This window comes from Bos indicus x Bos taurus, chromosome 16, assembly GCF_003369695.1.
Source record: "Bos indicus x Bos taurus breed Angus x Brahman F1 hybrid chromosome 16, Bos_hybrid_MaternalHap_v2.0, whole genome shotgun sequence".
In the NCBI taxonomy this organism is placed as follows: domain Eukaryota; kingdom Metazoa; phylum Chordata; class Mammalia; order Artiodactyla; family Bovidae; genus Bos; species Bos indicus x Bos taurus.
Genome location: NC_040091.1, coordinates 44501154 through 44527425, shown reverse-complemented (window position 1 = coordinate 44527425; position 26272 = coordinate 44501154). Strand labels below are relative to the sequence as shown.

Sequence of the window (26272 nt, the reverse complement as noted above, 5' to 3'; positions counted from 1 at the left end):
TCCATTCTCTATGAACATTGTAAATCAACTAGACTTCAGTCAAACAACAATGACAACCACCACCACACTGGTATGCTTTGGAGGGTAAATGGGTGTCTGTGTTTTGCATCTATCAAACAGTTATGAAATGTTATACCAAGTAAGAGCTGACATGACATATCAGACCCTAGACAGAGTGTAGAACTGATCATAAAAAAGGTTCTTTAGTAACTAAATAAATAAACTGGAATTGTTTCATCAACAAAACAGTTGATCAAAAGGCATCTTGATTCCTGTTTCAGGGATGTGAAAGTCTTTTAACAGAAGGTTGCAAATATATGTTCTTCGTGTTTACAGCAATCTGAAAAAAAGGAAATACCACACTTGTTAAATAAGATTTGAAAGATATGAAGACTCCTTAAATCAATCCGTCCAAAGATACTTAGTGAGGTCAGATTATTTGTCAGGCACTGTCTTTGACATTATTGTCACCTCCAGGTCTGGGGCTTGGGGCCTCTGAGCTGATCTCAAGCATCTTGAAACATTGTGTTCAGTCGTTCAGTTGTATCTGACTCTTTGCAACCCCATGGACTGTAGCCTGCCAGGCTCCTCTGTCCATGGAATTTTCCAGGCAATACTGGAGTGGGTTGCCATTTCCTTTTATATCTTGAAATATTGGGGTCCTGAAAAATTGTATTGACTACTAAATAAAGGAGAAAAAATCCTGAAATAATGTTTGGATATCTCTGAAATGTGGCACAACATCAGCCTTGTTGGTTTATGATTTGTAAGCATCTTATCTCATTATAAAACTACCTGGGGGGACTTCCCTGGTGGTCCAGTGGCTAAGACTACACACTCCCAAACCAGCGGGCCCAGGTTCCATCCCTGGTCAGGGAACAAGATCCCACATGCCGCAAATAAGATCTGGCACAGCCAAATAAACAAATTATTTTTAAAAATGTTATCTGTAGATTACATGTCTTCCCTCTTTCACAAATGTCCCAGTTTGCATGATAACTGCTGAGAATGTCACAGCTAATCATAAATTAGTTATCTGGAGCCTAATAATTTCAGAAGCAAGATGATCAAAGTTGTTTCAGATATTTTCACGGATAAAAGCATGTGGGGCTCAGGTGATTTTTATTGTGTCTGGTACAATGTTGGATGGGGTCCCCACCTGTAAGAGTCCCCAGGTCTAAGTCCTGGAACAGAAAGGAGACTTGTTTTCTTTCTCTGACTATTGAAATACACACACTTTGCAGACTTCAAAAGATCCTGGAAGGAACACAGATGGAAATTTCAGATAATCCCTCACTCAGAGACACCCCCTATTAACATTTTGATTCAAAATACCTTCCAAAGTTTGCTCTATGCCTCAATCCACATAAATGGATTTTTAAACAGCTTGATTGAGATAAAATTCACATTTTGTTTTTTGGCTGCATGGGATCTTAATTGTGGCACGCGTGATCTTTTTCAGCTGCAGCTTGTAGGATCTAGTTCCCAGACCAAAGATCAACCCAGGCCCCCTGCATTGGCCACTGGACCGCTAGGGAAGTCCCTCACATGCCATTTAATTTACCCACTAAAAGTATATTCTTCAATGGTTTCTAGGATATTCACTGAGTTGTACCACCATCACTGCAATCAATTTCAGAACATTTTTATCATCCCCATCAAAAAAACCTCTACCCATTAGCAGTCATGCCACTTTTCACTCCAAATCACTCCCAAACCAGCCCTCAATTCAGTTCAGTCGCTCAGTCGTGTCTGACTCTGAGACTCCATGGACAGCAGCACACCAGGTTTCCCTGTCCATCACCAACTCCCAGAGCTTACTCAGACTCATGTCCATTGAGTCAGTGATGCCATCCAACCCTCTCATCCTCTGTCATTCCCTTCTCTTCCTGCTTTCAATCTTTCCCAGCATAAGGGTCTTTTCCAATGAGTCAATTCTTCACATCAGGTGGCCAAAGTATTGAAGTTTCAGCTTCAACATCAGTCCTTCTAATGAATATTCAGGACTGATTTCCTTTAGAATGGACTGGTTGGATCTCCTTGCAGTCCAAGGGACTCTCAAGAGTCTCCTCCAACACCACAGTTCAAAAGCATCAATTGTTCGGGGCTCAGCTTTCTTTATAGTTCAACCAGCCCTAAGCAACCACTAATCTACCTTTTGTTTCTATGGATTTGCCTATCCCAGAGATTTCATATAAGCCGAATTAGACAACATGTGGTTTTTTGTATGTGGCTTCTTTCATGAAGCATAATGCTTTAAAGTTTCATCCACATTGTAGCACGTAACAGTACTTCATTTCTTTTTATGGTAAATAATATTCCATTATTTATAGACAGACCACAATTATCCATTCATCACGTGATGGACTTTTGGGTTATTTTCATTTCTTAGATCTTACAAGTAGTGTTGTGAAATTTGTATATAAGCTTTTGTGTGGACACATTTTTATTTCTCTTTGGCATATATTTAGGTTTTTGCAGTAGTCATATGCAGATGTGAGAGTCGGACCATAAAGAAAGCTAAGTGTCAAAGAATTGATGCTTTTGAACTGTGGTGCTGGAGAAGACTCTTGAGAGTCTGTTGGACTGCAAGGAGATCAAACCACTCAATCTTAGGAAATCAACCGTGAATATTCACTGGAAGGACTGATGCTGAAGCTGAAGCTCCAATACTTTGGCCACCTGATGTGAAGAGCCGACTCATTAGAAAAGACCCTGATGCTGGGAAAGATTGAGGGCAGAAGGAGAAGGGGGCAACAGAGGCTGAGATGGTTGGACGGCATCACCGCCTCAATGGACATGAGTTTGAGCAAACTCTGGGAGATAGTGAAAGACAGGGAAGCCTGGTATGCTGCAGTCCATGGGGTCACAAAGAGTTGGACATGACTTAGAGACTGAACAATTGCCAATTGCAATATACCTACTAATGGAATCACGTCAGATAGTGACTCTATGTTTAATCTTTTGAGGAACTGTCAACCCATTTTCCAGAGCAACTGCACCATTTTCATTCCCACCAGCAAGGTCTGAGGATTCTAATTTCTGAACGTCCACATCGACACATTATTTTTGATTATAGCCGCCTTAGTGGTGAGAAGTGGTACATAATTAGGTTTTTAAGAAGGAAGAAGAGGAGAAGAAAAGAGATGAGATCATTTAATATGCATTTTTATTACTTTTTCAAGTAACATTTAATGTAGATACCACTCCAAGTCAACAAATATAATTTTAAATGCCTGTATGCGATACCATTGAAAGGTAGTCCAGTAACTTAATCCTTCTTGTTGGACACTGTCCTTGCTTTAATTTTTTGCTATTATACACAGAAAATCTGGAAAATTCAGCAGTGGCCACAGGACTGGAAAAGGTCAGCTTTCATTCCAATCCCAAAGAAAGGCAATGCCAAAGAATGCTCAAACTACCGCACAATTGCACTCATCTCACACACTAGTAAAGTAATGCTCAAAATTCTCCAAGCCAGGCTTCAGCAATACGTGAACCGTGAACTTCCTGATGTTCAAGCTGGTTTTAGAAAAGGCAGAGGAACCAGAGATCAAATTGCCAACATCCGCTGGATCATCAAAAAAGCAAGAGAGTTCCAGAAAAATATTTATTTCTGCTTTATTGACTATGCCAAAGCCTTTGACTGTGCGGATCACAATAAACTGTGGAAAATTCTGAAAGAGATGGGAATACCAGACCACCTGATCTGCCTCTTGAGAAACCTATATGCAGGTCAGGAAGCAACAGTTAGAACTGGACATGGAACAACTGACTGGTTCCGAATAGGAAAAAGAGTACGTCAAGGCTGTATTTTGTCACCCTGCTTATTTAACTTATATGCAGAGTACATCATGAGAAACGCTGGGCTGGAAGAAGCACAAGCTGGAATCGAGATTGCCGGGAGAAATATCAATAACCTCAGATATGCAGATGACACCACCCTTATGGCAGAAAGTGAAGAACTAAAGAGCCTCTTGATGAAAGTGAAAGAGGAGAGTGAAAAAGTTGGCTTAAAGCTCAACATTCAGAAAACTAAGATCATGGCATCTGGTCCCATCACTTCATGAGAAATAGATGGGGAAACAGTGGAAACAGTGGCTGACTTTATTTTGGGGGACTCCAAAATCACTGTAGGTGGTGATTGCAGCCATAAAATTAAAAGACACTTACTCCTTGGAAGGAAAATTATGACCAACCTAGACAGCATATTAAAAAGCAGAGACATTCCTTTGCCAACAAAGGTCCATCTAGTCAAGGCTATGGTTTTTCCAGTAGTCATGTATGGATGTGAGAGCTGGACTGTAAAGAAAGCTGAGTGCCAAAGAATTGATGCTTTTGAACTGTGGTGTTGGAGGAGACTCATGAGAGTCCATTGGACTGCAAGGAGATACAACCAGTCCATCCTGAAGGAAATCAGTCCTGGGTGTTCATTGGAAGGACTGATACTGAAGCTGAAACTCCAATACTTTGGCCACCTGATGCAAAGAGCTGACTCATTTGAAAAGACCCTGATGCTGGGAAAGATTGAGGGCAGGAGGAGAAGGGGTCGACAGAGGATGAGATGGTTGGACGGCATCAGCGACTCAATGGACATGAGTTTGGGTAGGCTCTGGGAGTTGGTGATGGACAGGGAGGCCTGACATGCTGCATTTCATGGGGTCCCAAAGAGTCGGACACAATTGAACTGAACTGAACAGCTCTGCGTTGGCTAACCTTATACTTCTGTGTCTTTGTACATTTGTCCTTTTATGGCTCCTTACATTAAAACACTGACGTTTCTTAAGATCTTTGATGGATATTGGTAAGTATCTTCCCAGAAAGATTCTACCAGTGTATTCCCCACTCCTATCCTTATCCATAGTGGTTCTTACATTAATTTTTTTAATGTAATAAGCTAAAAAGTCTCATTTTAGTTCAGATATCTTTTGCAGCTCATCAATCATTTTTTTCAGATTGCCTAATCATAGTCTGTTTTTCTGTTGGAAAACTTTTTGTTGTTGTTGATTCGTAAGACCTCTTTGTATGACTTAGCCAGTGATTTTTATTTTTAATGTTTGCAGAAGATATATTGTCATCAGTCTTTTAACTTTGATTATGGTATTTTTGCATTCAGATGTGTGCTCAGTTGCTTAGCTGTAGCTCACTTTTTGAGACCCTGTGAGCGGTAGCCTGCCAGGCTCGTCTGTCCATGGGATTCTCCAGGGAAGAATACTGGAGTGGGTAGCCATTCCCTTCTCCCGGGATCTTACCAATCTAGGGATCGAACCCATATCTCCTGCTTGGTAGGTGGATTCTTTAGCACTGGACCTCCTGGGAAGCCCACTTCACACATACACAGAAACACACACACAAAAGTTTAGTCGAAGTAAGGGAGACTCCACTCCCAGGGCCCCGCCCTCAAATTTTTCTAAGTCCCCAGCTATTGTTGGGTTGGGGGCCCTTCCTGTGAGAACCCTTTTCCCTTCCTAATCATGCCTACCTTCCTCACTTACGGGTGCCAGATTTAACAAATATAAATACAGTACACCCAATTAAGCAGGAATTTAGATAAACTATGCATTTTTTGTTGTTGTTAGCATAAGCGCGTCCCTTGCAACTTCTTACCTGATGGCCCTCCCCCTCTGGGTCTGGGCTCACAGACCAGGTGTCATGGCCCAGTCCTAGAACATAATCCAGCTTCCATTGGTCTCAATTAATCAGAACCACTAGCAAAGTTTGAAAGCCACTAGTGGGGGTCATGTTTATTTAAACCCAGTTGAAAGCAGAAGAAGAGGGTAAGTGGGGGAAGGAGCATGGGGAGTATTTTATTTTATTCTTCAGTTCAATCACTCAGTTGTATCTGACTCTTTGCAATCCCATGGACTGCAGCACACCAGGCTTCCCTGTCCATCATCAACCCCCAGAGCTCATGTCCATCAAGTCGATGATGCCATCTAACCATCTCATCCTCTGTCATCCCCTTCTCCTCCTGCCTTCAAACTTTCCCAGTATCAGGGTCTTTTTCAATGAGTCAGTTCTTTGCATCAGGTGGCCAAAGTATCGAAGCTACAGCTTCAGCATCAGTCCTTCCAATGAGTATTCAGGACTGATTTCCTTTAGGTTTAACTGGTTTGATCTCCTTGCAGTCCAAGGGACTCTTAAGAGTCTTCTCCAACTCCACAGTTCAAAAGCATCAATTCTTTGGTGCTCAGCTTTGCCATGCGGTATTTTTACCCATGGCCCCCACAGTGGAAGCACAGTGTCTTAATCACTGGACTGCCAAGGAGTCCTTATGTTCACGTGTGCGTGTTCAGTCATGTCTGACTCTTTGCAACCCTCTGTCCATGGGATTTTTCAGGCCAGAATACTGGAGTGGGCTGTTATTTCCTCCTCCGAGGGATCTTCCTGACCCAGGAATTGAACGTGCATCTCCTGTGTCTGCTGCACTGAAGGCAGATTGTTTTCCTGCTGAGCCATCAGGGAAGCCTGAAGTCCCTATAGGAGTAGTTTAAATTTATTTTAATGCTGCCTGCAAACTTGTCTTTGGTGGTCCAGGGACACGATGGGATGGAAGAGGGTGTGAGGATGGAAGCAACCTCTCCAGGAAGACTGAAGCCACCTGGGACCTTGCCCAGCTTCCCATGGCCACAGTGATGTCCCTTCTGCTTAGCCCCTACCTGGTGGCCTTTTTCGCACAGCTTTGATCCCAGAGGCCTCTGTGGCTAAAGTTCTGAGTGGTCTAGAATTGTCCCAGTTATATTTGTTGGGTGAGGGTTAGAGTTCAGCAGAAAATCCAGGAGGACGAGGGTGTCAAACGCATGGATAACTCTGGACATGGCTCTTTCCTGTGTCCTTTAAAGACTGTAATTGTGGATGATTTCAGCTTCCATAGAAGCCCACACAGGAGAAGCCTGGACCAGAGAATTCCTGAGAGTTCTTCCTCTTCGGTGATGGTTGAGTCTGTGAAGGGCTCACTAAGCCAGGGGTTCTGAGCCTGAGGTCTGATGAGCTTCAGTTCAACCATCTGTGGCCAAGATAGTTTTCTTTCCTCTGAACCCGTGAATAGCCAGCATACATCTTCAATTCGAAAGGGAACAGAGAGGAACTTGGGAACGAAGGAGAAAAATGCATCACACCTGGACAAACAACTCAAAGCAGATGGTCCATGGAACAAAGATCAGCCATGCTACGTTCCTATAGAAATGCTCACATATTGTTCAGACAATCATGATGAACTGCTTACCGTCTCCCCCAGGAACTGAAGGAGAGGAAATTGGTTCAAATAGCAACAGGAAGTTTACATTATAGTAAAAAAAAATTTTTTTTAAATCCACCCACAGTAAGCAGTCCTTGATAATGTTATTGTGTCTCTGGGAGGATGTATGTGTTCTGGTACATGCTCGCTCAGTGATACAGAGATTCTTGCCCGTACATCTTGTGTGGGCTCAAATCCCAGTGCTTTGAAATTCAGATAGATCAAAACCTCACTGAAACCTGTGTAGGAATCAGCGTCTCAGATGAAAACTTAAATGGTGACAGATGTCTGAATGTTTGCCTGAGCAAATAAGACTTCGGCACTCTGCCCATGTTTGGTGTCACTTCTCGAAAAGGCTACTTTGGCATTTATTAGGCATGACATCATTTTCTCTTTTATGAGCTGAAAGGATGAAATATCAAGAGAAGGAATTAAATATATGGGACTGGGGGCTGGGAGACATTTAACTACAAGGACCTTCCTTATGACTGTGACATAAGGAGGCTGATCCACCCAGCCTTTGCCTTGTTTGGACAGTGACTAGGCCATTAGAATTGTTTTTGAAGCAACTAGAAATAGAATCAATTGCTGTTTGCTGTGATATCAAAAACATATGTCTTGGGCTGGGAAAAGAGAGAACGAGGAAGCAGCAAACAATTAGGGAGTATGTTTTAATCTGGGTTGAGCTTTGGAACATTTACATTAGTAAATGTATATTCTAAAAACAATGTTATACTTAAAAAAAAATAATCCTTTCTATGAGAAACATGAAAATACAAAGCCACCCAGAACAGGCCTTTCTACAGAGCCTGGTGGGTGATCATAAGGCCTGACATTGGGGTGCACCTAATGAGGCCCTCCAAACAGCCCTAGTGTCCTGATCTTATCCTTTTAATCACACCTATTGTCATTCCAAACATGGCAGGGGAGCAGGAGAACTTCTTTGGGTAGCTTAATTGACTGCTGCTGCTGCTGCTAAGTCACTTCAGTCGTGTCCGACTCTGTGAGACCCCTGAGACGGCAGCCCACCAGGCTCCCCCGTCCCTGGGATTCTCCAGGCTAGAACACTGGAGTGGGTTGCCATTTCCTTCTCCAATGCGTGAAAGTGAAAAGTGAAAGTGAAGTCGCTCAGTTGTGTCTGACTCTGAGTGACCCCATGGACTGCAGCCTACCAGGCTTTTCTGTCCATGGGATTTTCCAGACAAGAGTACTGGAGTGGGGTGCCATTGCCTTCTCCGAGCTTAAATGACTAGGTAGCTATTATTCTCCTGCTGCTCTGCATCCAGCGTCGAAACAGGGTTAGTGCCTGCTTAAGGAACATGATTAAGCTGGAAGCTAAAACAAATATCCATGAAAAACATCAGACCCAAGAGAGCTCTTTTTTTTTTCAATTTATTTATCTTTGGCTTTGCTGCAGGCGGGCTTTCTCCAATTGCAGCAAGTGGGGGCTACTCTAGTTGTGGTTCAAGGGCTTCTCATTGTGGTGTCTTCTCTTGTTGCAGAACGCAGGCTCTAGAGCTCTCAGGCTTCAGTGCTGTGGCACGTAGGCTCAGCACTGGGGCTTGTGATCTCCAGAGCACAGGCTCATTAGTTGTGGCGCACAGGATCGGTTGGCCCGTGGTACATGAGATCTTCCCAGGCCAGAGATCAAACCTGTGTCCCTGTTATTGCAAGGTGGATTCTTAACCACTGGACCACCAGGGAAGCCCAGAGAGAACTCTTGAGTTACAGGAAATTTGGGTCACAAATGTTGGTGAGTGGAAGGCCCACACCCTGGGAGCAGTGAGCCCAAGCAGGAAGCCCCTATCACTATCCTCAGAGAGATTACAGGAGCTGGAGCTACCTGAAGAGAAGAGGAACAGAAAAGGAAGAAAGAATAAGATGTAGACCAAGGAAGGAAGGTGAGGGAGGAGATGAAATCTGGAGTTGATGGCCTTGGGGGAGATAGCTTTTGTTGCAGGGGAAAAAGAAGAGCTTTAGAGTGGGGTATCCTGTGGGGTCCTGTGCCAAGCAATTCCAAATACAGGACTGGCCAATTGACCAAGCTGGAGATAAAGTCTTAGGAGTCATCCTCCTGGAGATGCAAAGTTGAAGTCCTAAGAATGGAGGGGTCCAGTCAGGAGTGAGAATGCAAGGGACCCCGAATTCCTCCTCTCCCCGCTTTTTCTCTGTTCCCCTCTTCCTTCCTTCCTTCCTTCCTTTCTTGTCTATCCCCTCCCCAATTTTTTTATTCTCTTACCTCTCCCTTTCCCACTTGCATCCCCCTCCTTCCCATTCTTCAGTATTTGATGGGTGTTGTTTGGTTTTTTAGGGCTTCCCTGGTAGCTCAGACAGTAAAGAATCTACCTGAAATTCAGGAGACCTGGGTTCAATCCCTGGGTCAGGAAGATCTCCTGGAGAAGGAAATGGCAACCAACTCCAGTATTCTTGCCTGGGAAATCCCACAGACCAGGAGGCTGGTGGGCTATCGTCCATGGGGTTACAAAAGAGTCAAACATGACTTAGTGACTGAGCACACACACGTGCATTGGATTTTTATAAGATCTTCCTATTTGTGTTCTGCTATTTCAGTGCATATACTTCTGGTAAATTTTACTTGGGAATAATTTAAAATTTCCTGAAATCTGCAAGAATAGTACAAGGCGTACCCTTTGCTCAGGTTCATTCATTGTTTACACTTTGCTCTGTAGGCTGTGTCATTCTTTCTCTACCACACACACACACACACACACACACATCTGAAAGTGTTAGTCGTTCTGTCAAGTCCAAGTCTTTGTGACCCCATGGACTGTAGCCCACAAGGTTCCTCTGTCCATGGGATTTCTCAGGCAAGAACACTGGAGTGGGTAGCCATTTGAATCAAACCTGGGTCTCCTGCATTGCAGGCAGAGTCTTTACCATTTCAGCCACCAGGGAAGCCTGCACCTGGATTCGTATTTTTTCTGAACCATTTCAGAGTTAAGTAGGAGGCACTGTGCCTCTGGACACTTCAGCATGTGTTTGCCAATCACCAAGACATCCTCGGATACCACCACCCTACAGTGACCAAGATCAGGGAACTTAACGTAAAGAGAAAGCCAGGATGCAGTCCACAATCTAAACCGGAATTCCACTGGCTGTCTGCATCTTGTCCCCGCAGCTCCTCTCCTGGGTCTGAGACCTAATCCTGGATGGCGGGGGCCTTAGTCATCCTTTCTCTTCCGCCCACACCTTGAGCACCTGGCCTCTGATCTACCAGGTCTTAGTGAAAGGTCACCCTGTGACGCTCCTCCTAATACGGGTCCTGAGCCCTTCCTGCAGCACTTTGCTCCCTGGCTTTATCAGGTTATCTCTTGGTCCACATCCTCTTTTATTATCTCTTCCCTTTGACAGCCGCGGATACAGCCTGGGGGCAGGCGGGATGGACATCCCAGGGACCCTTCTGGGACTGCGTGACCCTGGGCAGCTTAGCCCCAGCTCAGCCATTTGTGAAATAAGGATGATGACTGCACCCATTTCACTGGGGTTTCTGGGGAACAGACGGATGGATCCATTGTGAGAACTGAATGACTCCAAATGAGTGAGTGCTTGGCACACACTATGTACCCAGGAAACAGAAGCTGTTCTCCCTTCCTCCATCCTTCATCATTAGCATCCTTGTCATTGTTTAGAAAAAGTGCCTGGCACAGAGTAGATACCCAATAAAATATTTGTTGGACAAATGGGTTTAGGCAGAAGTGGTGGGAGGCAAGGGGGAAAGAGGAGGATGCCAAGAGAGCATGTGGAGCTGGACCCGTGATTTCATCAAGCCCTTCCATTCTGCAAATCCCACCATTGGGAGTTGCATGGTTCCCAATGATGCAAGAATCAATTACACACAAGGAGATGGGATGCACTGTAATGGGCTCACATGCATAAAAGTGTTAGGGTGCAGGTTCCTTCACCAAAAGGACTGGTGGAGCAGGGATGCGTGTTCAGGGAGCCCCTTCTGGACTGAACTGTGAATTATCAGGAACAGATCGGTCTTTGTTGTCATCATCACAGCTTGGCAAATTGAGCACTACCTAGCTCACAGGCAGACAGGATTATCCTTACTTTGCAGGTATGGAGTCTAAGGCTCCGAGAGACAGTAATAGATGAAAGACCTGAGGTTTAGCCAAAAATCTAGGAAGGTGAGGGCAGAGTCTGTAGTGGGGAGTGAGAAGCATCTTCCCCTAAAACTGGGAGCAAGAAGAGACAGGGAGAAGCAGCAATTCTCGGGGATTACTAGAGCGTGACTGGGGGACCCAGCTGTGGGTTCAACTGCCTTGTCCTATTCAGGTTTTCTGAGAGACAGGATGGAGAGAGGCCTTGAGGCCAGAGAAGCCTCCCCATCATAGGACCTGGGGGATTTTGCTAGGAAGAAAATTAGAGGTGATCAGAAGGTCTGCGGAGAAGGCAATGGCACCCCACTCCAGTACTCTTGCCTGGAAAATCCCATGGACGGAGGAGCCTGGTAGGCTATAGTCCACGGGATCGCTAAGAGCTGGACACGACTGAGCAACTTCACTTTCACTTTTCACTTTCATGCATTGAAGAAGGAAATGGCAACCCACTCCAGTGTTGTTGCCTGGAAAATCCCAGGGACAGGGGAGCCTGGTAGGCTGCCATCTATGGGGTCGCACAGAGTCGGACACGACTGAAGAGACTTAGCAGCACAAGCAGGTCTGAGCTGATGAGGCACCAGGCTCTGTGTCTTGTGAGGACTTTCTGTGATTGGGAGCAGGAGTAGGGGGGGCCAGGGAGGAGGTTCAGTGAATAGCAGGGGTCCTCAGAGCTGTGGGGAGGGGGGTGGGTACATGGAGGTGGTAGAGTCCAGGCTTCGTGGTGGAGAGAGGCCCCAGTGCCCGGATGGACTCCCACACGCTGAGTCAGTGCCCCTTGTTGATTCAGGCAGGAGTTCGTGCCCTCCGTAAACTAGGAGTGGTCATGACCTAGGAGGGAGGGGGAGGGAGGTCCAAGGCCAGAACCTTTGGACGTGTCCAAGTGCAGGGAGCAGGGAGGGGAAAGGCAGCCAGGTTAAAGACAGGCAAGAAGTAGCTGGAGAAGCAGGAGATGGCTGTGCTCAGAGACCACCTGTGGGGAGGGGTCCACTCCAGAAGCTGGTCCCAGAGATGGGCTGAGGGCAGGGCATGACGGGGCCTGGGGACTCCAAGTGTTTTGTTTACCCACCCAACGTCAAGGGGTGAAGGTCTGACCTGGAAAGAGGAGGTGGTCGATACTAGTTAACATGTAAAATCGGGGAAAAGCAAATTGAATCACACCCAGATTTTCCCAACTACCCCTGCCTGCCAGTCCCCAGCCCTCACCTCTCACCTGATGACAGAGGGGTGGGGGCGGGGATGGGGCTGCCCCCACCCAGACCTGACTTCACAGGGTCATCACTGAATCGTCCGTCTAGCAGTTTCATTCCAGGTAGTCTTGAATGTCACTGAGCCCCCGGGAACAGAATCATCTCGTGGACTTCTGAGCCCTGACAGCTTTATTGATTTTTTTTTTTTTTTAACTGACAGTTTTAGCTATCTGATTTGATGAGGGAAAAGCCCAGGACCCACGTCTTCTTCTTTTAGCAGTTGTTTTGATCTCACCCTGGCGGAGGTGCAGGGAAATGCAAACCACTTCCTTCTAGCATCCCTTTTTGATTTTGGAAAGTCCCTTGGACTGCAAGATCAAACCAGTCAATCCTAAAGGAAATCAACCCTGAATATTGACTGGAAGGACTGATGCTGAAGCTCCAAACCTTTGGCCACCTGATGTGAACAGCAGACTTATGGGAAAAGACCCTGATGCTGAGAAAGACTGAAGATGAGGGGGTGGCAACAGAGGATGAGATGATTGGATGGCATCACTGACTCAGTGGCCATGAATTTGAGCAAACTCTAGGAGATGGTGAAGGACAGGGAAGCCTGGCATGCTGCAATCCATGGGATTGCAAAGAGTCAGACACGACTGAGCGACTGAACTGAACTGAGCTTCTTCAGCACCCACTGGAGAGAGGAGCTAAAAAGCTCTTTTTTTTTTTTTTTGGCTGAGCAGCATTCAGGATCTTAGTCCCTGGGTCAGTACCCCTTGCATTAGAAGTATGGAGTCTTAACCATTGGACCACCAAGGAAGTGCCTAAAAAGCTTTTTAAATTCAGGTCCACAGAGGAAGATTAGCTGGATTGTCCTGTGATGAGGGGGCATGGCTCACCCAAGGTGAGAGAGGGCGATTTGGCGAAAGCTTCGGTATGCTGCAGGAAGTACCAGGCTTCAGAGTGAGCACTGGGAGTGCAGAGGGGGTCCTGGCTGCACACAGCGCCTCTGTTGGGAAGGTTTGGGCTACGCTTGACCTTGAGAGTGGCTGGAGGGTGCCTGGGGCCAAGTCCTCAGAGAGCTTGGAAGATTTGGGGTCCGCAAGGCCTGGAGGGTGACAGTGATGTTCAGCCAGAGATGGCTGGGAGAAGAAGACCTGTGGACCAACCATGGGGCCCCTTCTTTTTGTCTCGGATTCTTGGATAAGCTCTTGGAGGAACATAGTGTCCTGGTAGTAACTGAGGGTGCTGCCTTCCTCATCCTGTAGAACAGGATATGGCCGTTTGGGTACCCAGTTCACAGCTTGCCTTGCCCCAGAGCTGCTAAAAGAAGTCTACACATGAGTCCTGATCTATACTCGAAATGTTCAAATCACTTTTCCCACATTTTAAATGTTTCCTGCATTTCTATTCTTTTATTGTGAAAAATTTCAAACACACAGAAATAGACTAGAACTCACCCAACTCATGGTTAATGTTGTTTCAACTGTACCCTCCCCCTCGCCCTTTATGTCTTCCTCCTCTATGATTACTTTTATATGTATATAAACTTTTTAACGAAGTTTACTATCAGTGGTAACTCAGTCCAGTATTCTTGCCTGGAAAATGCCATGGACAGAGAAGCCTGGCAGGCTACAGTCCATGGGGTCGCACAGAGTCAGAGATGACTGAGCACAAGCAATGTTAGAGGAAAGTACACAAACCATAAGTGTACAGCTCAATGAACTTTTGCATCCTCTCACATCATTTCAAAGCCACGGTGTTGTATTATTTCACCTACCTATTTCATCCTTAAAGATTTTTTTGTTGTGGTAAAAAATGCTGCTTTGAGATTTAGCATCTTAATTATTTTTAAGCAGACACTTTGGTAATATGCAGCATGCAACAGAGCTCAGAGAATCTTTTCACCCTGCAACACTGACACTCAATTTCAAATCCTTTTTAACAAGTATCGGGGGAGAGATAAGCTGTCTCAACTGCCTGAAAAAAAAGACGTGTGCATCCTTCTTATGTCACAGCACCTGCCAAGGAAGACAGGGAAGGAACACACAGCGGTCATGATTATATATACCTGACGCCAGAAAGGCTCTGTAAACAGGAGGCCGACAGCACGCGCTGCTTGGCGGGCACGCTCCCTGGAGGCACAGTGATTATGGGGTGGACGGCACGTAGGAAATGAGATGAGGTCAAGGCTCCGCGGCCTGGTGGCCGTCACCTTTGTTCCTGGGGAGTGACTTGTTGCTTGGTTTCACAGCAGTTAGCAATGCGCTGTGGCCTGCAAAGAATGAAGGGAAGAGTTGATGAACGTGTTTCTAAAGGGAGTAGAGGAGAGTGCAGAGTCTTGGCTGGTTTTCCCACTGAACCGAAGGGTCTTTGGCCCCCACCCCCACCACATCTGGGCTGGGCAGTGCGAATGGCTGAAGCCAGGGAGACTGTAATCCTTCAACCCGATTCTATCATTCCTATTTACATTCTATGTCCTCTCTTTCAAGAATATTTTTCTGACATTTGCCTTCTGGCAGAGCTGGGGCCCGTGCGTGGGAGTTGTGGGGAGGTGGAGTTGGCTGGAAGCAAGGAAGAATTTTCTTAGTCAGAGTTGTCCAAAAATGGAACAGCCTGACTCAGAAGGCAGTGTGTCCCCAGCCTGGATAAAGTCCCGGAGAGGTCCTTTCAGGGGAGCACTCCCTCTGCTGTGACCGTCATGTGCAGAAATCAAGGATGACCACCCCTTTCTGAGCACCTACTGTGTGCCAGGCATTGCTCTCCTGTGTTTGTGTGGACTGACCCACTTCATCAAATAGCCCATTGTAAAGATAGGGAAACTAAGGCCCGCAGAGGCTTACTGACCTGCCCAAGCTATGGGTCACGACTGCTAAGTCACTTCAGTCATGTCCAACCCTTTGTGACCCTATGGACTGTAGCCCACCAGTCTCCTCTGTCCATGGAATTCTCCAGGCAAGAATACTGGAGTGGGTAGCCATGCCCAAGCTGACGCTCTGCTAAGTGAGGGAGGCAGGATCAAGAGCCAGGCAGTTTACTCCTCTCCCTCAACCCTCTGCCCCCCACCCCCGCCCCTACTGTTTGTAACTCTGTGAACCGTGACCTCAGGTGAACACCCAGCTGGGTGACCAGCTGTTGTCTGCTAAAGTGAGCTGAAACGGCAGTTGACTCAGCATGCAACATCCGGTGAGAAGGCCGGAGGACTGCCACATTCCAGACCCCACAAGTAACAGGGGCTGGGTTTGCTCAGATCTGTGTCTAAGTGACAGGTGGACTCCAGGGCCCAGACCTCCCAGCCCAACCGTCCAGCTAGCAATGCCCTTCTTGACCCCTAGGTCTGTAAACTGGCTTCTTGCCTCGTTCCTTCAAGTTTATCCTCCAGTTTCAGGAATCCATCCCAAACTACCACCACCCATTCCCCGAGGCTGAGTCCTTGCCTTGGTCATCTGCCCAGGTCTTGGTTTCTCTGAGAAAGCCTCAGGGTCTGGAGAGGCAGTTAGGCCAGCCTTGGAATCTGGGCGTGAAGCCTGATTCTCCCACCCCCAGGGGAAGGTTGCTTACACATCTGATTCCTCAGGCAGGAATCCGATGCCTGTTTCATAAGACTGTGGTGACGATTACCAGGTGATCACATGGGAAGTGGCCAAGCTCATGGCAGCCTCTATGGATGACGGTCACCTCCATCATCTGCTTCTATTGACGGAGGGGCTCGTCCTGAGCTCAGTGCTTGGCACTGAGCCCCTAGGTTTGTTGAACAGTTGCTCAGTTGTGTCCAACTCTTTGTGACCACATGGACTGAAGCACACCAGGCTTCCCTGTCCTTCACCGTCTCCTGGAGTTAGCTCAAACTCATATTCATTGAATTGGTGATGCCATCCAACCATCTCATCCTCTGTCACCCCCCTTCTCCTCCTGCCCTCAATCTTTCCCAGCATCAGGGTCTTTTCCAAAAAGAGTCAGGTGGCCAAAGTATTGGAGCTTCAGCTTCAGCATCAGTCCTTCCAATGAATATTAGGGTTGATTTCCTTTAGGATTGACTGGTTTGATCATCTTGCTGTCCAAGGGTCTCTCAAGAGGCTTCTCTAAAAGAATTCACATCCACAAAATCTGAGGAAGAAGGTTCTTGGGCATGAATTTGCCCCTCAGTGGGAGCAGGGAGCCTACTGCTGCATGTGCCATAGCTGGGTAGAGCTAAGTGGTTCCTTTGAACAATTCTCAGAATCAGAAAACTCGGCTTTTAGCTCCATGGCCCACTGTTTTAAAATGAGAAATAACTAGAAAATCCCTAAAACTCCTCCTAGCTATAAAAATGTTCTGGTTCATGATCAGGGGAAGGAGGAAAATGTGTATGTGATAAAATAAAAATACTTTCTGCAGTGGCCCAAGAAAAAAGAACAAAAGTAATTCGCCTTCCAGTTCAGCCCCACACTGTTGAAAATTCCGGCTCCTGCACAAGGCACCTCCTGGATTTCTCCTGCTCAGATTGCACTGTGGTCCCTGAGGGACATTTCTGAAGTCCCTGACAACAGATTCCAATCAGGTGAATTGGCTGTAACTTTACACCATGCAGGCTTCCTGGGGGCCTGGAAATCTTAAACATTTATGAGACAGTTAACAACAAGCGAATACTTCTCAAGCTTTATCCAAGGTTGTGTTTCCCCTGCAGTATCATAAAATAGGTTAAAATAATTTTTCTGATTTTGCACTTGGGATAACTGAGGTACAGGAAGGTTTAGTCATTTTTCCAGAATGTGTCAATAGAGAGAGAAACTTTGGGTCTTGGAATTGGCTAGATCCTTGCTAGCTAAGCAAGCTGTGGGATCTTTACCCATTGCATCTTTGAAGAGAAAAGAGTTTCTTCTTGCTTTCCCTCAAATATTTTCTCTACATTGCTGCACCTGCTGTACAACTGGAAAAGATTTCTGAGGGGTGAAGTTATTATAAAACCTCTGTCTCCTCTCTGCATTTCAAGACATCTTAACCCTGCAGCCAAACTTTCATTCACAGTAAAGGAATAGCTTCCTTCATTGCTAATTTCACTGTCTCAGGGCATAGTTTGGGCCAGAAAGAATAACAATATGGGTGTTTTTAACCACTTGAAGCATCTGTTGTTATGACACAATCTTTAAAGCCTTTGTTAACTTTTCTGATTACGATCACCACCATACATTCTTTCCCACGTGTCTGGTCCTTTACTGGGCCAGCCCGACCATCCAAAATTAGAAGATTTCTGAAATCCCAACCATTCTCTGTCCCAAAAGATGATGAGCTTTATGATTCATCGGTGGAACTGGGCAAAGAACTGAAGGACAACTGGTCAGGTTGGAAGGACATGAGATAGAAACATTGATACCTGGATTTTCCCCAAACCCTTTCCCAATGATACAAACCAACGCAGCCTTGAGTGTAGGAAGCACTTGCCAAGATAGGGAAATCTCACAGGCAAACTCTGCAGATCCCCTGTGTTTGCTAACTTTCTCTCCCAAGTTTTAAAACTTACTGACACATTTAATGAGGTGATAATACTCTGTCTTAGAAACTATGCCCCAGTGGGGGAAAAAGCAAAAATAATTTTAGGGAACTTCAAATTTGAGTCTCTTATGAAAGGAAAAATCTCCGTCACAGATTTGGATAGGAAAAAAGGGACTTGGCTGTCAGATGTGGGTCATGTTCTCCACGTGAGTTTGGATGGACCAAGGCACCCGGGAAATCTACTATCTGAAGTCAGTAAGGTTACAGTGTCCTGAAGATCTCCTCGCTGGGAAATTTGACAGTGTCAAGGACATGGAGTAGGGTCAGTATTTTCTCAGTGACTTTGGATTTATGTGATGGTCTGGAAGGGCAGATTTCAGTCACCACTCAGGAACTTTCTTATATCTTTTCTAAGCTTATTCCGAGATCTTTTGGAGAATGACAACCATGAAGGCTCCCACGCTCACAGAACGCACATGGCTCACTATCAGTAGCATGGTGGGCCCTGGGATCCACATGATCCCAGGATACGATTTAGGTTAATTTAGGATATGACGCTAATTTAGGCTATGATGCTAAATTAAGCCTCATGCTTTTAATCCATTTCCCAATAATAAAAATTTTTTTAACTTTATTTTATTGTATTGAACTATAGTTGATTTACAATGTTGTATTAGTTTCAGGTACACAGCAAAGTGATTCCATTATATATATTATTTAAATTAAAAAAATTTTTTTTACAATGCTGTGTTGGTTTCTGCCATACAAGAATGCAAGTCAGCGATAATTATACACACACCTCTCCCCCCATCCCACCCCTCCAGGTCACCACAGAGTGCCAGACTGGGCTCCCTGTGCCACACAGCAGCTTATATATATTCTTTTTCAGATTCTTTTCCCTTATAGGTTATTATAAGATATTGAGTATCATTCCCTGTGCTGTATAGTAGGTCCTTATTGGTTACCTATTTTATATATAGTAGTGTGTATCTGCTAATCCCAAGCTCCCCATTTATCCCTCCCTCTCTCCCCTCTCAATAACTATAAGTTTGTTTTCTATGTCTGTGGGTCTCTTCCTGTCAATAACACAAAAGTTTTACAGAGTAAGAATCCCTGCACATCGTCACAGAGAGGGTTCAGTCGTTCTATACATGGCCTTCCTTATTCAACTCTGCCTAATGGCAGAAGGGATATTCACGAACCTCTCCTTTTATTGTCCACCAAGCCCAGGATCTGAGATGCTGTGCATTCTCATGCAGTAAGTCTGGATCCTTTTCTGCTCCTTTCCATTGCCAATAATCATAAAAGCTGTTTGTTGCCAGGAAGCCATGAGATCTTGTATCTCCCACTCTGGGTTTTCAGATCATAAAATGGGCTTTGTCATGTGCTTGGAATCATAAGATGCTTTTAGAGCTAGAAAAGATCTTGAAGATCACATTACCTAATCTCCTTTCACAGGTGAGAAGTCAGGCTTGGATCAGGTGACCCTGGGCCTCTGGCTGTAGTGGCCAAGCCCACAGGACTACAAGGACCCTGGTAAGCGAGCGCGGTAGACCAGCTTCCTCCTGTAGCCCATGTGCGCTGGATGAGAAGGAGCACACGAAACACAGACAGCTCTAAAGTACAGGAACCTGAAAGCACTGGCCAGGCCAGGCTCTTTAGCCAAGGTGAAATGACACCCATTGTAGGAGTTAGGGCCCGAGGCAGGGCCACTGCCTCATTTATCAGGCCCCAGGGCAAAGTAACAATGCAGGACTCCTTGTTCAAAGAGCAGAAAGGGGTTTCCCTGGAGGCCCAGAGGTAAAGACTTTGCCTTCCAATGCGGGGATGCGGGTTCAAACCCTGATTGGAGAGCTAAAACCCCACATGCCTCATGGCCAAAAAACTTAAAACCAGAAGCAATGTTGTAACAAATCCAATAAAGATTAAAAAAAAAAAAAAGGCAGGAAGAAAGCGGTGTCTTTTCTCCCATGGTCTCTGTCTCCTCGTGCCATGGTGTTTTCCATTTGCTGTTTAACGGGAGTACTTCTTCAGTTGCGGGGTAGGGGTGGCACAGATGTATCTGGGAGTACAGACCATCCCCTACCAGGGGCCTGGGAGCCCTTTGACTTTAAGAGGGGGGTGATTGTGTGTCCCCAACCCTGACTCTCCTCCCACCTGGGACCAGGCCCCACTGGTGGTAGAGGGTATCAGTGGTCACTGGACAGGGGCAGAGAAGGGGATCTGGGTCCTGCAGGGCACCAGGGGACCAGGAGCACTAGGCAGCCAAGGACCCACAGGAAGTGGACCAGAAGATCATGTGTGCGACTCCAAGGCCCTGACATGTGCTTCATTATCCCACTGAACCTCATTCACAAACCACAAGACCAAGGATAAAATTAGTAAGTTCAAGACCACAGTCACAGAACATGAAACCTTGTGCACATGGTCTCCTCTGAGCATAGGAGCCAGTGTGTCTGATCCTCACGTATTCAGGCCAGAGGTAAGTAGGCTGGGACCTCTACCATGGCCCTGGGCTGACAGAGGCCCAGGTCCTGCAGGGATGCAAGCTTGAGTCTTTCTTAACTGCGGCCTCTATCTACAACCTTTCCTGGGAGGGTAGGGGATGGGGCTCCAGCTCAGACCAGCATGACTTGGTGATGGAAGATTTGGGGGTGGACCCTGTCTGGGCTTCCCTGGTGGCCCAGATGGTAAAGAATTTGCCCGCAATTTGGGAGACCTGGGTTCGATCCCTGGGTCAGGAAGATCCCCTGAAGAAGGGAATGGCTACCCACTCCAGTATTTTTGCCTGAAAAATCCCGTGGACAGAGGAGCCCGAGGGACTATAGTCCATAGTGTCGCAAAGAGTTGGACAAGACTTAGCAACTAACAAACTTTTTCTGTCTCAGGTGGTGGCTGAAAGAATTCTCAGGTTAGCAGGTGAATAAAACAGCTTATCAAAGCTGATATCACCCTTAGAAGGAGCACTCTTCTGAGAGGTAGAGAAATGGGGCTGCCAAGGGCCCCATCCCATCCATCTGAATCCTTCATTGGGGAAACACAAGTTTTGCCATTCGACCCAGGGATTGAACCTGGGTCTCCCGCATTGCAGGTGGATTCTTTACCATAAGCCCCCAGGGAAGCCTGAGTTTTGCTATTTAAGATGGCATCTTCTGACAGCACAGACCTTCCCTTCTCAGTCTTGCTGGACCCTAAACTCCCTGCTCTTTGCTGGGCTAAGTCAGTGTTAACACTCATTTGATGGAGCCATGGGATTTAACCCTGAAAGACCCTACTGAGAAAGACTCAGAATGGGGAACCCCACTCCTGAAGTCACCTCCTGCCACAAAATGTTCCCCAGGAAAGAATCTTCTGTTTATTTGTTCGTTAAGCATCATGGAGTCCAGGCACTGTTGGAGGTACTTTACAAAAATAGGTTTGCCTTGATCGCAACCCTGCTATTATTCCTGGTTTTCAGATACAGAGAGAGAGGATCAGTGATGACCAGAGAGGTTAAAACATGAGCTCAGAGAACGGGGAGCTGGTCGGGATATTGGGATTGGCATATATACACTGCTTCCCTGAAGGCTCAGAGGTAAAGAATCTGCCTGCAATGCAGGTGATGAGAGTTCTATCTCTGGGAAAGGAAGATCCCCTGGAGGAGGAAATGGCAACCTGCTCCAGTATTCTTGCCTGAAAAATCCCATGAACAGAGGAACCTGGTGGGCTACAGTCCGTGGGGTCACAAAGAGTCGGACACAAATGGGGCTTCCCTGGTGGCTCAGAGGTTAAAGCGTCTGCCTCCAATGCGGGAGATCCGGCTTCGATCCCTGGGTCAGAAAGATCCCCTGGAGAAGGAAATGGGAACTCCAGTATTCTTGCCTGGAGAATCCAGTGGACAGAGGAACCTGGGGGACTATAGTCCATAGCATCGCAAAAAGTTGGACAAGACTTAGCAACTAACAAACTTTTTCTGTCTCAGGTGGTGGCTGAAAGAATTCTCAGGTTCAGTTCAGTTCAGTCGCTGAGTCGTGTCCGACTCTTTGCGACCCCATGAATCGCAGTACACCAGGCCTCCCTGTCGTCCATCGAGTCAGTGATGCCATCCAGCCATCTCATCCTCTGTCATCCCCTTCTCCTCCTGCCCCCAATCCCTCCCAGCATCAGAGTCTTTTCCAATGAGTCAACTCTTTGCATGAGGTGGCCAAAGTACTGGAGTTTCAGCTTCAGCATCATTCCCTCCAAAGAAATCCCAGGGCTGATCTCCTTCAGAATGGACTGGTTGGATCTCCTTACAGTCCAAGGGACTCTCAAGAGTCTTCTCCAAAACCACAGTTCAAAAGCACCAATTCTCCGGCGCTCAGCCTTCTTCACAGTCCAACTCTCACATCTGTACATGACCACAGGAAAAACCATAGCCTTGACTAGATGGACCTTTGTTGGCAAAGTAATGTCTCTGCTTTTCAATATGCTATCTAGGTTGGTCATAACTTTCCTTCCAAGGAGTAAGCATCTTTTAATTTCATGGCTGCAGTCACCATCTGCAGTGATTTTGGAGCCCAGAAAAATAAAGTCTGACACTGTTTCCACTGTTTCCCCATCTATCTCCCATGAAGTGATGGGACTGGATGCCATGATCTTTGTTTTCTTAATGCTGAGCTTTAAGCCAACTTTTTCACTCTCCTCTTTCACTTTCATCAAGAGGCTTTTAGTTCCTCTTCACTTTCTGCCATAAGGGTGGTGTCATCTGCATAGCTGAGGTTACTGATATTTCTCCCAGCAATCTTGATTTCAGCTTGTGTTTCTTCCAGTCCAGCGTTTCTCATGATGTACTCTGCATATAAGTTAAATAAGCAGGATGACAATATACAGCCTTGATGAACTCCTTTTCCTATTTGGAACCAGTCTGTTGTTCCATGTCCAGTTCTAACTGTTGCTTCCTGACCTGCATACAGGTTTCTCAAGAGGCAGGTCAGGTGGTCTGGTATTCCCATCTCTTTCAGAATTTTCCACAGTTTATTGTGATCCACACAGTCAAAGGCTTTGGCAAAGTCAAGAAAGCAGAAATAGATGTTTTTCTGGAACTCTCTTGCTTTTTCCATGATCCAGCGGATGTTGGCAATTTGATCTCTGGTTCCTCTGCCTTTTCTAAAACCAGCTTGAACATCAGGAAGTTCACAGTTCACGTATTGCTGAAGTCTGGCTTGGAGAATTTTGAGCATTACTTTACTAGCGTGTGAGATGAGTGCAATTGTGTGGTAGTTTGAGAATTCTTTGGCATTGCCTTTCTTTGGGATTGGAATGAAAACTGACCTTTTCCAGTCCTGTGGCCACTGCTAAGTTTTCCAAATTTGCTGGCATGTTGAGTGCAGCACTTTCACAGCATCCAGGAAAGAATCTTGCATTTATTTGTTCGTTAAGCATCATGGAGTCCAGGCACTGTTGGAGGTACTTTACAAAAATAGGTTTGCCTTGATCGCAACCCTGCTATTATTCCTGGTTTTCAGATACAGAGAGAGAGGATCAGTGATGACCAGAGAGGTTAAAACATGAGCTCAGAGAACGGGGAGCTGGTCGGGATATTGGGATTGGCATATATACACTGCTTCCCTGAAGGCTCAGAGGTAAAGAATCTGCCTGCAATGCAGGTGATGAGAGTTCTATCTCTGGGAAAGGAAGAACCCCTGGAGGAGGAAATGGCAACCTGCTCCAGTATTCTTGCCTGAAAAATCCCATGAACAGAGGAACCTGGTGGGCTACAGTCCATGGGGTCACAAAGAGTCGGACACGAATGGGGCTTCCCTGGTGGCTCAGAGGTTAAAGTGTCTGCCGCCAACGCAGGAGACCTGGATTCGATCCCTGGGTCGGGAAGATCCCCTGGAGAAGGAAATGGGAACTCCAGTATTCTTGCCTGGAGAATCCCATGGATGGAGAAGCCTGGTAGGCTACAGTCCGTGGGGTTGCAAAGAGTCGGACATGACTGAGAGACTTCACTTTCACTTTCATGTAAAAAATAGATAACTACAAGCAGGAGACCCAGGTTTGATCCCTGGGTCAGGAAGATCCCCTGGAGAAGAAAATGGCAACCCACTCCAGTATCCTTGCCTGGAAAATCCCATGGACAGAGGAGCCTGGCAAGCTATAGTCCATGGGGTCACAAGAGTCAGAGATAATTTAGCAACTAAATAACAACAGCAACTGAGAACCTACTGTATAACATAGGGAAATTTACTCAAGGCTCTGTGGTGACCCAAACGGGAAGGAAATCCAAGAAAGAGGGGATATACTTATATGTGTGGTTGATTCACTTTGCTGTACAGCTAAAACTAATACAACATCGTAAAGCAGTTATATTCCAATTAGAAAAAAAGAAAGAAAGAAAATGGGGAGCCAGGAGCCATTCCTGGTCAGCTCCAGACCCTTAGCCTCTGGCTCCACTCTGCTGCTCAGTATTCATGTTGGGGGCTCTAGGCCCCCACCATGAAGACAGGTAATGCAAGCAGGACTGTCTCTTTATCAGCTTAGTTGCCACATGGGCACAAGGCCTTGGGTCACGGAGCAGAGCCAGTTTCAAGGATGATAAGTTTAGGAGATTCTGCAATAGGCCACCTGCAGGAGGTAGAGAACTACAGTGCCCACCTGCTGCCTTCTCAGCTTCTCATGACAAACTGATGTTTGCTTGGTGAGCATCTCAGGGACCCTTCAGAGCCTGTGTGGCACCCACTCCACCTGCATCTGGTGGATGTGAGGATCTCACTGGCGACGTTGGGGAATCTGAGTTTTCTTTCTTCCAGGTGAGTAACTATGAGTTTGTAAATAACTCCTGGGGGGTGCCCACTGCTCAACATTGCTTTGGGCTATTGGCCTTGAAACAGCGACTACCCACAGGCTGCAGAGGGGATCTTACCTAAGGATGGAGCAGGGGGGCTGGGGGATAGACAAAGCCGCTGACAACCTCTGCCCAGTGAGGCAGGCTGGTGACTGGTCCCGTCTCTCTGCTCATGAGCCCTGTGGCCAGGCGCCCAGAGGTGGGTGGAGTGAACAGGTGGCTGTTCTGTGGAACATAAAAAAAAAAAAAACCTGCAAAGCATGTGTTGTGCGTTCAGGGAGAGTTGCCAAATTCTTGCCCTTGGAATAATTTTTCAGGTCTTTCTATTAGAAAAAGGCTTAATTTGGAGAGTGAGGAAGAATGAAGTCCAGGAAGGAATAGCCAAGTTAGCATAAAGCCCCAGGGTCTCTGAAAATCAGAGAGGAACTTTGTTCATGGGAGCCTGTTCTAAGGACAGAGCGCCCACCCTCCCTTACCCCCGTTTCCGCAAAAGGAATAATCAGAACCACAGCTGAATTCACGGAATTCAGGCTGGCACATCTGAGTATAGACACAAGCGCCCCATGGACCTCTCACTCCAGCTCTGAGAAAACAGGATTGTGTTTACGTGGTTGGTCTCTGCACGCCCAGTGCCAGGGCAGCCCCCAGACCTGGGGGACATGCTGACTTGGCACCAAGCACTCTCCACCACCCTGTCCTCGTTAGCCCTGCTCAGGCTCAGCAGCCCAGGGAACTCTGAGTCATCCGCCTCCTTCTCAACCACGACATGTTTCTGGGAATGTGAGAGCACTCAGCGACGTGACATTCCTTAGCTCGTAGTAGGAAGGCAACTCCCCACTTCCTTTCTCGTCACGTTGCATCATCTTTCCCAACAGGACCAGACAGATTTACTTGAAACTTACATGCCTTTAGGAAAGAAGGACCTGAGTCCACGTCCGAGCCCCACCCTCTCTTTATAGAGCAGCCCGGTTATCCTGCCCTAGAGGAAGAGGGCAAGTGTCATGAGCAGCCTTTGCAGGGATAAGAAAGACATACGTGACGTACGTTCTGCGCTCACCTCATCATCATGAAAAAGGGACGCGACAGTCAAGGCACTCGTGTGTCACAACACACAAGTACATGGCACCTAGTTCACCCGTATCAGTTCGGGTGGGGTATCTCAGTTTTAAAAAAATTCTACGCACTTGTCATCTCAGAGTAAGTCTCAGAAAGGTAAATGATCTCTGCGAAACTTTGGCCTGTGGGTAAACTTTTGAACATCGACATCCTGGGAGAATGTTATTTATTAACAATGCAGTTAACAGGCAAACACTGGGGGTTTGTGGACAGGAGCTGGGGCGGGAGTGGTGGACACAGGTGACAGAAAGTGAATCTGTTCCCACGAGGGCGCAGAGTCATGATGGGGAATGGACCTTCCATGGCATGCAGTCGAGGGCAGTGGGGT

At 46.6% G+C, this 26272-nt stretch overlaps 1 long non-coding RNA gene across 1 annotated transcript; it reads right to left on the bottom strand.

Moving 5' to 3' along the window:
• On the bottom strand, nucleotides 1-26038 carry LOC113906615. The gene is made up of 4 exons (XR_003514940.1): nucleotides 25886-26038; nucleotides 24907-25053; nucleotides 14620-14823; nucleotides 1-340 (listed from the first exon to the last, which is right to left on the bottom strand). It is a non-coding gene; the product is annotated as an uncharacterized LOC113906615 (long non-coding RNA).
• Between the last annotated feature and the right edge of the window lie 234 nt (nucleotides 26039-26272).